This window comes from Porites lutea, chromosome 2 (genome assembly GCF_958299795.1).
Source record: "Porites lutea chromosome 2, jaPorLute2.1, whole genome shotgun sequence".
In the NCBI taxonomy this organism is placed as follows: Eukaryota; Metazoa; Cnidaria; class Anthozoa; order Scleractinia; family Poritidae; genus Porites; species Porites lutea.
The window spans coordinates 8457580-8468970 of NC_133202.1; positions in this window are offsets into that span (position 1 = coordinate 8457580).

The following is an 11391-nucleotide window of genomic DNA, read 5'->3' on the forward strand; positions in this document are numbered from 1 at the left end:
TAGTGTTATGTGAAAAAAATCATAAAGTATAAGGGTGTAACCGTCAGGATCGTCAGCTGCTAAACGACTCCACAATTGTCAAAAAGGATCTACAAGTCGTCAGTTATCTCTTAACGTAAGACATGGGCCACTGACGAGCTTATATATTTCATGAAAAACGTTTTTTTTGATGAAGAAGGCCAATGCAAGTGACCAATACTTGGCAAAACGAGGATGGTTCACTCTACCACTCGCCGTTTGCTAATAACTCAATTTTAGGCCACCTTTTTGCCGGCTTTGTAGCAAAATGAATGAAAAACTGACCAAGAATAGCTGTAGCAAGGAGGAGATTCAGCCTCGGAATCACTTTGAATAATCTTGTTTAATGTTTGCAATTACTCATTTACGTAGGGTGTTGTGTGCATGCATAATAAAGGCTTTAATCATCATTTGTGAACTATCTGTCTGGTTTTCATATCTTCTGTCAACACTGACATTCGTTTTTTTTTTGTTAAGACGAGATCCTGACACACAGTAGGTTCATATATAACAGTACCCAGTCTGAGTCAGCGCTTTGCGTAACGAGCTGCCATCTTGGATGAGTGTCAAAACTACTTAGGGGGCTGTAGTCACACTACGCACTTTTACCTAGGTAAAATTGATTTACCTAGGGCAAATTCATCAAAAATCTCCCAAGGTAAATTCATCTCGGGTTTTATTTTCACCTGGGTAAAAATTTCTGGGAAGGTCAGACACACTACTGATATCGGCTCCCAATGTTTTCATGCATAGTTGAATTTTTTGGAGCGTAAATTCAAGAAGGCAAGATGCGCAGGGATCTAGCCGATCAAAGAGACATTTTTTTCTTTTATTTCTCTGTTATTTCGTACGCTAATTCAACGTGCAAGGTGAAGACAGGCGAAGACGTAGTCGAGTCGGGCCCCAAGAATTTCTTTCACCACGTGAGCTATGTCCGGCTCTGTCATCAAGACCTTCGCCGATGAGCGTCTATTGGCTAGCGACCTCAATTTTTTTTTCCCAAGCCATCCCTAAGGGGTAGCTGTCAAGGGAAACCCTATTGTTCTCGAGACATATCCAAGCCCCAGACGAGAAAATTTCCCCGAGGTAACTAAATTACCCAGGGAAAAATTGGTTAAGTTTCCCTAGGTAAACAGTCAACAAATCGTACAAGTTTACCTAGGTAAAAAGTCTGTAGTGTGACTACAGCTAATAACATCACTGCAGCTCGCGTTCAGGAGGCGTGACAGGAATTTCACGCCTTTTACCATTCATTAGTTAAGGAACTCCGCTGGCGATGAAAAACATGTCAGACACATTCAGCATCGACTACGCGTGTTTCCAAATATCTCCTTTCGAAACAGTGATCTTATACAGTTTGTGGGACATTCCTCCAAATAATAAAATCAGCAAACATGCACAGATGAAACATTTTCCTAATCGAAGCGCTAAGCATGCTCGCTTCACCACAGATTAAAACCTACGGTTAAACCTCCCGATGAAAGCCAGGCATTTCTGACAGGTCGTCCTTTTTGCGTATCTCATATTTTAAATTTCAGTTCGTTTGGCAAAAACTGTGTTACAACATTCCCCTGGCCGGGCTGCTTCAAAGGCATATTGGCTTATATATTACGTGATTCATCTGCAAAATACCAAAAATCCTTCGTGTGTTTGCGCAAGATGTGCCTTATGGTAGTATTATGAAAGCCCCTCCCCCCCCCCCCCCCCCCCTCGGTACATTATTTGAAAATCAAGATGGCCGCCATTAACAGTAAGACGCACTATATCTCGACGACCTCACGGTTAATATTCCAAAAATTTAACATGATCAATGTTTGCATGATAACGACGTCTTTTTTTCCTTCTTGATGACTTAACCTCAGGTAGGTTAAGGAAAGACGATGGAGACGGCAAGTAGAATGGCAAAAATCAGCCGATTTTTCAGGTGATTTCTGAATATTTAAAGTTCCCATTTGAACTAAAGGTAGATTATTTCATACTTTATTCAGTTCTTGTTTCCACTTTCGTAATTTTTCTTCCATTTTTTGCTTTAATCAAAAGAAGATTTACAAACAACGCAGAGCAGTTCAGTCCTGTTTATTCGAATGTATACGCGTTCAAAGCGTAAACTGAAAATAACGACGGCTTATCAACATGTTACCACTCAGTTCTACGAAATCTTCCAGATATCTCATATCATTGCGTCAGTAAGGTAGATTTTCATCTGATTTTTAGCTTTATCTTGTTTCAGTTATCGACTAATTAATTCACTCTCTTCGCCTCAAAAGCTTCACCATAAAAACCGTAAGAACACAGGAAATCACTGCGGTTTCTCTCTTCTTTCTTCCAAACCTTATTTTCCTTATGGGGAATAAACCTTTGTAAAGCTACTGCAGTATCAGTTTTACTACAACGTAAACAAGCAAAATTTTATTTTTATTTATTTTCTATTTCTGAGCTTGGATGTGGTCCCTTGAAATTCAGCTTCAGGAGGGTTCGCCTACATTTGACAAAGTAAAAAGGGAGGAATAATCGCTATTAAGACTGAGGGAACGCAAATTCACTTTTTAAGCGACATTCTGGTTACCGTCGCATCGTTAGATCTTAAAGTCCGTGGTAAATAGCCAACGAGGCGCGTAGCCTGTGGTTCAATTGAGCGAATCTCATAGCATTTTAATTAGCCATGATTCTGAGCAGGCATCTTTATTGTTATCGTCGTTGTTGTAATATATACATATATTTTTCGTTGTTATTGTTATCCTTTTTCTTTTTTTTTTTTTCAAGTCGAATTGTATAATTTGATTCATTTAATTAACGTTTATATTTAGGTAACATTGTAAAACTTGTCTTTAATTTCAATAAAAACTGTTTAAAAAAAAAATGATTCTGTGCAATCCTACATAAAAACCTCGTAACTGGCAGGGTTCTCTCCTACCCATCCAAACCACCGACAACTTGACTTGGGAAATATAGCCTAAGCCAGAATATTTTTCCAGCAAAAGCATAAAATGAATTTATTATATGTGTGGAAAGTTTCGCGAAAACTTAACATTAACCTCTATTTGAAACCTGAGAAACAGTTATTTAAGCTTATCGACCGTTGTATGGTGCGCCCCTTTCGTAATAAGTTACTACTGAAAATCAGCACATTTTACTCGCTCCAAGTCTGTTATGCGTAAAGAGTTGAGTTACGAACGAGTGTTGAACTTCAATTTGTGTTTGGTTCATGAAGTTTAAAAGCGAGTTTTAACCTAAAAAGTGCGTATATTTTTAATATCTTAACCACACAAGCTCGGTAAAGTCTAGGCCCTCTATACGACAAATTCATTCGGCAGATTGAAATAATCTATAATAAAGAACTGACCGAGCCTGTTAACCTGGCCCTGCCAATTCAAAATATCATATCACCGATTACAGAAAATAAGTATTTTTTTGCTTCCACTTATCGATACAATTTGGATGTATTTTAAACATGGTTAAAAATAACATACATATGTTGCAGCAAAGCCAAAACATTGTCAAACGCGACAATATAATTGCGAACATCTATGCTCATTCATCTTCCTTAAATATATTCCCATGATATCAAATTAAGTTATTTTTTATCCTTCTAGTTTCAATAGTTTTTTTCATACCACGAGTTGCGAGTTTTTGCCCATTACTCAGATTATTATACCGTGCTCAGGGGCGGATCCAGGATTTTTTTTAGGAGGGGGTGCACTCGTCTCTTGCTCTACTTCAACAGCAATAAACCACATAGTTTTTTTTTTTGCAGAATACCAGTTGTATTAGAAAACCGCAGGTCATCTCAGGGGGGGGGGGGGGGGGGGGGTGCGCACCCCCTGCACCCTCCCCCTAGATCCGCCCCTGATGCTTTTTCGTCATAAGGTAGCACTCGAGCAGGCAATTGTTTAAATGCAGTCTTCAGACAGATAGAACGTCTATAGAACGTTTGGGATATACATCGATCTTCACATGTGCAAACTTATAAACTAAAAAATTAAAAATTAGTATGATAATGTATATTTAGCCCGTTCATGAAAAACATTTAGTGCTGATCATAAATTTACTTTTTGGTCTGATTCAGTTGATTGGTTCGACGCGTGCTAAGTTCGATGTCTGACGCAACAGACGATCTTAATTTAATTTAGGTCGACCCAAGTTACAGTTTGATTCGTCTCATGAAACGTTCTACGCTTACGACTCCGTTGTGGTTAGAAAATTTAAGGTAACTAATGGGCAATTCTACTTAGTCAATGTTACTTCTTCTGTTGGCCTAGGCCTCACTCGTTTATGTAACACAAATGACTCAAATAAAACAGCTGTATATGTATGTGTGTACCTTTATCTAATAGTGCTTTGTTGAAAATAACTAAAAATCACTTTAATTTTATTTCAAAAGATAAAGATGAATGCACGCTAGCTAACGGTGGATGTCAGCACACGTGTACAAACACTGATGGAAGCTATAAGTGTTCCTGTTACAGTGGATACCAGTTAAAACCTGATGGCTTAACTTGCCAAGGTAAAATTATGATAGTTTCAAGTCAAGGTCCTCATACAAACTAGCCAGGGTAGTTGGACTGTTTTAAAATAGTCGTAGTTTCGTGGTACCGTTTCAGACGCAGCCGTCGAAAAACGTTACAGTACAATTGGAGGGAATTCGTTTAAATCTTAGTAGAGTGGGGGGAAACTGGTCATATTTTTTAAGTGACAAGGAAGACGGATTAGAGCTACCTTTCCTTATTTGCAAGCGGGAGGATGCCACGTAACAGTGCTAATTTACGTGAGACTCATGTTTCAGTTCTCTTCATTCAGTGACCTATCGGTCATTATTACCAAAGAACACCTTTCGGAAATCGGTAGTTTTTATGTTCCTTACAATTCTTCCTCGTTACTTGTCATCCGCGGCGGTGTAGTGAGGAATAGCAGTAGAGCTATTTTAATGAAAGCTGTCTCTTTAGTGCGTAAAGACAGACCTTTAGTTTCCAAAACGAGAACGAGTACGAGAACGAGATTTCCCAATACGAAGTTGTGCGCGCGCGTGAACCAGCGTCATTTTGGCTCGAAAAAGTGGTAGCCGTCGTCATTGTATTACGGGTTTCAGCGCGAATGTCGCAGTGGCGGAAATATGTTACCAACGGTGAGAAGTTTTATCATTTTGCGATTGACCAGGAGAGGGCTTAGCCAGTTTTTCAATGAAATTAACCATGCAAAGTCTTCTGGTGAAAAAAACAAAACAAAAACAAAAACAAAAGAAAGTAAAATGAAGCTTTTTTCCGGGGTGTATATTTTTGGAGAATACGCTAAAGAAATTGATAGAAGTTTAATTTCATCCTCGAGGTCGTCTCACTCGAACCTAAAGATCCCTAGTAACTGTCTAATGTTCAATGTATTTTGCTTGTACTTTTCCACATTCAAATCTTATATACATTCATAATTTTTCTCCAGATATCAACGTATGCTTGATTAATAACGGTGGGTGTAGCCATAATTGCATTAACCTGGATGGCACTTACATCTGCTCTTGTCCGACTGGCTATGAACTTGATTCAAGGAGAAAGAACTGTGTTGGTAACATTTCTTTGTAATTCACATTTTTGCTTCGTCGCACCCTTAATGTACACTGGAGTGAGATTGTGCGGGACAACCATCGCGGGGTTGATTGAAAAAAAGTTGGGATTTATCTGGCAACCCCGCAGCTTTTGCAGGGTCAATAATATCATCACCCAGTGGCCAAAGGTGAAGGAGCCTTTCAACTAGTTAAATTTTCTATGAGTATTTTTAGGCCTAAGAAGAAATTCATGAAACTTAGCAAGATCAAATGTCGAAAATAACTATAGAAGTTGTGCATAAGGCTTACAAAAATAGATAATATTTTTCGATAATGATAAGTACATAAAAATTTGATTAGGACAAAGCTGTTTAAGTCCGATATTCTGGAATATAATATTCTAGGCCAAAGGTCGCACTTTTCATGAGACGAGCCAAACTTGGGGAGGTAAGTTATGAAATGTTAGATGTCTGGCTCAGTAAAGTTCGTCTGAAGGAGTTTGGATCGTCCAACACGTCGTATCCGTCTTCGTCAGAGGGATAGAACGTCTGTAGAACGTCTGGAATATACATCGATCTTCACATGCACAAACTAAACTAATAAGTTAAAAATGACTATGATAATGTATATTTAGCCTCGCTCGTGAAAAACATTCAGTGCCGATCAAAAATATGCTTGTTGGTCTGATTCAGTTGATTGGTTCGACGCGTGCTAAGTTCGATGTCTGACCCAGCAGACGATCTTAATTTAATTTAGGTCGACCCAAATTAGAGTTTGGTTCGTCTCATGAAAAGTTCTACACTGACGACTTCGTTGCGGCTACAAAATTTAAGGTAAATAATGGAATTTTATTTAGTTAATGCTCCTTCTTCTGTTGGCTTAGGCCTCACTTGTTTATTTAAGCTGTATATGCTAGCTAACAGTGGATGTCAGCACATGTGTACAAACACTGATGGAAGCTATAAGTGTTACTGTTACAGTGCATTCCTGTTAAAACCTGATGGCTTAACTTGCCAAGGTAAAATTATGATATAATAGTCCTAAATCATTGTCTTCATACAAACTAACCAGGGTATCTTCTCGATTGCCTCGACTTTTGCAGGTATGATTGTGAGGATCAAAACGATCGATATCCCGACAATAATTTTGAAATCCCCCAACATTAATAATCTATCTCCCTGTCTATCAAGGGCTTCCGCGATCGCCTCGATATTCCGTATCGCCCACAATCGCATCAGTGTTCCCATGTGATCGTCTTAATCGCCCGTGCTTATTTTGAAGACTACTTCTTTACATTGCCTGTTCTATTTTTAGGCGCGTAAAATTTACTTGCGTACGTAAGTAAAAATTACACGACAGTGCAAATCCAGTCCCTGTTTTAATGTTTGGCGTGATTCTTGTGTTCTAATAATTTACGAATGCGCCGTGCAGCAGAGGACCTTTCACTATTTTTGTATATTTATGCAGTTTCTGTGGTTTTGTCATACCTGTAAATGTACCTTGCTTTCAACCTTTATTCTAGTGCAAACCTAGATCGCTTTGTATTAGCAGTTAAGGTTCAAAGTAGCTACCTACACTGTAAAATGAAAAGAGCTAATTTGGTCCCAAAAAATGGGGCCAAAACGGGTGAGTCCAGAATGGTACTGCTTTAGGGGCCAATTCAGCCTTACTGAAATGGAGCTGTTTTGGTACCAGTTTTGGGGGCTAAATTGACCCTTAAATCGGGGCCAAATTAGACCATGTGAAGGGTCAATATGGAAAACACTAGTGACTTTGGATTTTTAAGTAGCAAATTTCGATCGTCTTGCAAACTACCCCTCAAAAAGTAGCCGATTCAGCTCCACATTGGGCCATTTCAGTAGTTGATGGGTCTTTTTTTCTTCCCTTGATTATTGACAAATAATGAAATCAAACTTACGTTAAAGTTTTCAAACATTTATTCAGTTATAAGCAAGTTACGGTAGTCTTTTTTAGCCAAAAATAATGAAGTATATCTGTTAACTATGTATCATAAAAATGTGTATTCCAACATACGTAACATACACCTTCCATCCTAATAATCTTTGGAATGTAGGAAATTGGGCAAGAGTGACACCTGAGTGCAATCCGACTAAATCCTTTAAAGGCTGGTTTTCAATCGTGACAAAGTCAGGGTCATAATCAGAGTCGCAAGAGCAGTTATGACCTGGTGAAAATCAAAATTCATAGTCGCAAGGGGAGTCATACTAGAAGCTTGATGGAATTGGAGTCATCAGAATTTTCTATTCTTCATATTCTGCTCATGCTGCAGAAAACCAGATTAAGCAGGAGTACTGTGGAAGGATAAACCGGTAACGATGCTTGTTCCCATGCTTTGTGATTGGTTTAGGTCTTCAGCTTCTGCTTGCAACGCCAACAATACAACCTATAGTTTTCACTAGATCGAAAGTGAAGGAGTCGTAATTGGAGTAATTGTACCTAGTTTTAACTAGATCAACACTCTGCGCTTTTGATTACAGTTCGGACTTTGTACCCATCGCCAGAAAACAAGCCTTAAATGACACAGCAAATGTGTTTAACTAATAATTTTTTACTCCATGGACATTATGTTTAAAATATCTTGCCAAATCTTGGTCTATAAGGGTGAAAGAGTAACAGCATGGAGGCCAAAGGTGTGACTGCTTTTGATTTATTCACATTCTTTCGTGCAGATTTAATCCAATTAGAAGCCAGCTGCAAACTGTACTTGACTTCCAATTGGTTGATGTCTGCGTGAAAGAATGTGAGTTAATTAAAGGCAGGTTACACTTTTGGGCTCCTTGCTGTAAAGAATAAACATTAATCAAGAACGCAAGCATTTCCCAAGTCATTAAAAAGGGGAGAAAACACTGACAGGTGTCTGCCCCAGTCCACTTTATCTTTCAAGCAGTGCCTGATCTAGAAAAGTCAAGATGGCTTTGCACTGGGCCTATGATACATGAAATACATAAAAACACCCAGGCAAAACTCTCAGTGCATCGAAAATGTTCTTCTGAGGGAACTTGCAAAGAATGCCTCCCTCCGTTACAACAAATTACGGCTGCACTCGCACCTTTTTAAACGAGTTAACTTTAATTAGTTAATTGGGAATAACTCGGTCAAGTCCCCAAGTGCGGCCGCAGCTACTGATGAATGCACAGAAGGTACCAGCGGCTGCAGTGACAACGAAGGAAGTTTCACGTGTGCTAGCTTGTAAGAGCGGGTACAGGCTACAAAACGATAAAAAGTCTTGTGATGGTGAGTATTTCGATCAAATCAAATTATGTGGAGTTAACCTGTCAAATGATCTGCATTGGTCTTATAAGTTAAACTGTCTTGTTTGTAAACATTGTTTTTGCTATTCAAATGTGTCAGCTACTGAAATGAAAGAACCCATTGTCTCAAGAGCTAATTAAGCCCTGGTTTGCAATAGGCGTTAATAGGTGACGTTACGTGAAATAAGGCTATTATATTCCTGGGGATTGCTAGCAGCAATATGCCTGCTCATCTCTATTTATAGTCTTCCTCATTTATTTCCTTTCGTTTTTAATATATGGGCAGACATTGACGAATGTAGCGAGAATCCAGATGCATGCGACAAGTCAACTACCACTTGCCGAAACTCGGTAGGAAGCTACTCTTGCCCATGTCGACCTGGCTATGAAAGAGATAGTCGGTATCAGTGCAACGGTAAATTGCTCTTTTATTTATTTATTCATTTATTTGTTTATTTATGCCTCTCCCCAACCTAAACTGTTCTTTGCAAAGAATTTTGCCTCCATTATCTGTGCTCTGATTACTGGCCACTGAGGACAAGAAAAAGAAGGGGGGAAATAACTGTGGGAAACTGGACAATAAAACCAACGATCAAAAAGATCACGAAAACTGCCTCAAAACTATCAACTGATCAAATTATGACCAAACTGGGCTTGGAACCTCTCTATTATAGAACACAGACACACATTTTAAGATTTGTTAATAAGTGTATTGCAAATAGAGTTCCCAGATAACGTTTAATTTTTAATTATTTTAATGTAAGAAACCGTAACATTCACCGCCACAAAACTAGAAATAATAATGACCTTATGTTAGAAAAAGTTAGCTTAGAATGGACCAAGCGCGCTTTTTTCTACAAAGATGCAAACATTTTTAATAATTCTTAGAATTTATAACTCTTCGAATCTTCCTTTTTGTGTAACTATTCTATGTGATGGTAACTTGATCTTTATCCATATTTTTATTTTTTTTCTATTTTTTATTTTTAAATTTTTACAAGACCTGCATTGATAGCAGTTTTTTTCTGAAAACTGATGCAGCAATCCTTTATAAATACATGTATGTTTAAATTATTATTATTATTATTATTAAATCACATAAAAGGCAAAAAGTATTTATTTTTTCGATTGTTTCACACAGTCTTCATCAGCAAATACTGTTTTATACAAATAAGTCAAACATTCATGCAATTGGTAACTCACCATGGTTAAGATGTAAGGGTCTCTTAAAAAGCTATACATACAATCCAGTTCTACTCACTTATTATTATCCCATCCTCCCAACCTGTTCTCATCTGAACCAACTCACGTCGATTTAATATTTTTAAGAGTATTGTTTTCTCTAATTTCCTCTCTCCACCTGTTTTTTGTCGGGTAGACATCGACGAATGTACGAAAATACCCATCAATGCGTGCTATACTCCACCTATTGCTATAACACTGTTGGAAGCTACGAATGCAAATGCCGCTCAGGATTTGAACCAGATCTCAACTCAATATACCAGTGTAAAGGTAACTGACTTTCAGTAAATATTTGAAGTAAATAGACCTTTTTGCTAATAGGAAGTAATGGGACGTGAATTGAATCTAAAACACCCTGAGGTGCCCTTGTACCAAGCACCAAGTCAACTCTCTAACGGAAAAGAGTATAACTGCAGCAGCAACATTTACACGTTAATGGACTGGAAAAGAGGCATTATTACCTCATTGTTACGAAAGAACACCTTTCGGAAATCCGTCGCTAGTTTTTATGTTCCTTACAATTCTTCCTCGTTATTTGTCAGTCGTGGCGCTTGATTGACTAGTGGGAGAGGAAAAGCAGTCGAGCTTTTTTAATTAAAGCTGTCTCTTTAGTGCGTAAAGACAGACCTTTAGTTTCCAAAACGAGAACGAGTACGAGAACGAGATTTCCCAATACGAAGTTGTGCGCGCGCATGAACCAGCGTCATTTTGGCTCGAGAAAGTGGTAGCCGTCGTTCATTCCATTTTCAGTTTCAGCGAGAATGTCGCAGTGGCGGAAATATGTTATCAACGGTGAGAAGTTATATCATTTTGCGATCGACCAGGAGAGGGTTAAACCAGTTTTTCAATGAAAATAACTATGCAAACTCTTCTGGTGAAAAAAACAAAAATGAAAACAAAAACAAAAGAAAGTAAAATGAAGCTTTTTTCCGGGGTGTATATTTTTGGAGAATACGCTAAAGAAATTGATAGAAGTTTAATTTCATCCTCGAGATCGGCTCACTCGAACCTAAAGATCCCTAGTAACTGTCTAATGTTCAATGTATTTTGCTTGTACTTTTCCACATTCAAATCTTATGTACATTCATAATTTTTCTCCAGATATCAACGAATGCTTGATTAATAACAGTGGGTGTAGCCACAATTGCATTAACCTGGATGACACTTACATCTGCACTTGTCCGACTGGCTATGAACTTGATTCAAGGAGAAAGAACTGTGTTGGTAACATTTCTTTGCATTTCACATTTTTGCTTCGTCGCACCCTTAATGTACACTGGAGTGAGATTGTGCGGGACAACCATCGCGGGGTTGATTGAACAAAAG